Source organism: Anopheles arabiensis, chromosome X, assembly GCF_016920715.1.
Source record: "Anopheles arabiensis isolate DONGOLA chromosome X, AaraD3, whole genome shotgun sequence".
In the NCBI taxonomy this organism is placed as follows: Eukaryota; Metazoa; Arthropoda; class Insecta; order Diptera; family Culicidae; genus Anopheles; species Anopheles arabiensis.
The window spans coordinates 24,768,954-24,771,093 of NC_053519.1; the positions used below are offsets into that span (position 1 = coordinate 24,768,954).

The 2,140-nt window shown below is 32.9% G+C and overlaps 1 protein-coding gene across 5 annotated transcripts in view; it reads left to right on the forward strand.

Annotated features, from left to right (window-relative positions):
• The first annotated feature begins 286 nt into the window (after positions 1-286).
• The window catches only part of LOC120906456 (homeobox protein B-H1-like), a 111,439-nt gene continuing 109,585 nt past the window's right edge, over positions 287-2,140 (forward strand). The window contains exons 1-3 of one of the 5 annotated variants that reach the window (XM_040318157.1): positions 287-963; positions 1,044-1,436; positions 1,949-2,140. The exon at positions 1,949-2,140 is cut by the window's right edge and continues 659 nt beyond it. The gene's annotated coding sequence lies outside the window, so the exon portion shown is untranslated. Of the gene's footprint in view, positions 1,437-1,948 lie in introns of all 5 variants that reach the window. The other 4 variants (XM_040318160.1, XM_040318161.1, XM_040318162.1 and 1 more) reach the window with 4 other exon arrangements.

Sequence of the window (2,140 nt, forward strand, 5' to 3'; positions counted from 1 at the left end):
TTTTCGGTTGCTTACCCATTCAAGTCAACACACTTCCTCGGTCTGTCATATATGACTATGCATTTGGCAGATCGAGAAAACATGTCTACAGTCGACTTCAATAAAGAAGGCGTGGCATCTTTTCCCATGATAGGTGCAAATTGCGATTACTCTTTTACTCATGGACTTTGTGTAAGCATGTTAATAACATCATATGTGCCCTCTCATTCCTGCACGTCTTTCATTGCTTCAGTTTTTAAACAAATTCGAGGTTCAATAACGCTATTCTCTCATTTACAGGCACGAATGCTAATCGTTATTTTCAAATAATACTTGAGCTATAGCTGAATAACCACACTGGCTTCAGTGTATATCGGACGTTGGATGTTATAACCTGCGTGTACGAATGAACTTTTTGTGATCTTTCGTACTAAAACGTGTTCCACTCGCAAAAATTTAGCAGTTATTACTATCCAGAGTAACCAATTCAACAGTTCAGTGCACTTCCAAGTTCAACGCTCAGAGATAATTACGCGTACGTTTTTGTGTGTGCATTTGTGTGGTTGTGTTAGTTTGTAATATTGTTGATTCGTGTTATTAAATAAGAAATAATGTGAATAATTTTAGCAGTTCATTTTATTACATATTTCTGAACATGCGTGCACGGTGAGTTGCGCATGAGTGTCAGTGTTTTTTTTAAAGGGGAGTTTCATCCTCTTTTCTTCAGTTATGGTATTACTCTGCTCTGTGTTTGTATTACAAAGTGAGGGTGTCAAATAAAAAAGTATATTCGAGTATTATTACCAAGGTTATTATTTAAACCGTTCCACATTATGTTATGCTTATCAAATTTTATAAAAAGTACAATCAATCAACAAATCAATTCTTCTACCAAAATTGTATACAAAAGCAATCAATCCCTAATCCTGAAACGTCATGCACTTGAGAATTGAGAAACCCACGATGATTAAAAACAGCCTTTTTGTAAGTTCATATCTCTTTTCCGTTTCGAGCCAGTGTCAATCGTAAATGTTTATGCTTTCGTATTTTAAAATCCCAAATAGATCACAAATACAAATACACCAATTGTTTTTCTTCGGCACAACAACAGTTGTCGATCTAGGCCGTATTATACCATTAGTGGGCTTGGCTTTCAGTGACTCATTGATTACCAGCAGACTGATAGTCAGTCCTGCGTTTCAAGGCACGGTCTATTCTGGTCTTGAACCCAAGACGAGCATGTTGTTAAGTCGTACGAGTTGACGACTATACCACGTCACCGGAAGAAAATATCCCAATAGAAAAACACAATGATAATTTTAAATGTAGAATTCAAATTTTCTTAAGAAGAAACGAACGATGGTTAGAATATTGAAATTAATGTTAAAATTATATATGTTAAATACATAATTCTAGTAAGTAATCATAATATAACAAGTATAAAACACATAATTCTAGTAAGTAATCAAATAGTGTAACAATTTTCACTTATTTGTATTTACCTAAACCTTTGATGATCTACTTTAGCTACAGCATGTTAATCATAATATATCAGATATTTTGTATTATTTCTCAAAGTTTTAGAATAATTATATAATAATGTATGAGCATTATTTTAGCAGTTTCATACTTGCACACAAGGAAAAATCATGTTGAACAGCAAAACAGTTGATATTTAGTACAAAAGCTATCCACAGACCCCAGCTATGCTCATTGGCACATTGGAAAAATTCTACATAATTAAAAAACAGCGTATTTTTAATAATATTTTCCATAAAAGAAAGCAACGCTATAAATATATTAATAATTAATTATATAATTTCATAATATTTCCCAAAAAAACAAAAGATTGATATGTTATGAAAAATAATGTTCAAACCAATGCAATAATACATCTGATCATGTTGTAGAAAGATCGTAGAAAATACAGTTTAAGTTACCACTAAGCAATTTATCATGATTTTTCTAGCAAAGTGGTGAAATGCAAAAGAGTAAAAAGTGTTAATTGTATTGTGTGTGTGCTAAAATTAGCTACTTGGCAGTGAAAGACTATTTTCTGTGAAACGTTCTTAAAAACGGCCGTCAAAATCGTCCTCCAGTGGCATATTTCGGGCAAAAGCCCATTTGAGCATATCAACATAACTGGTCTTTCAGACATCGA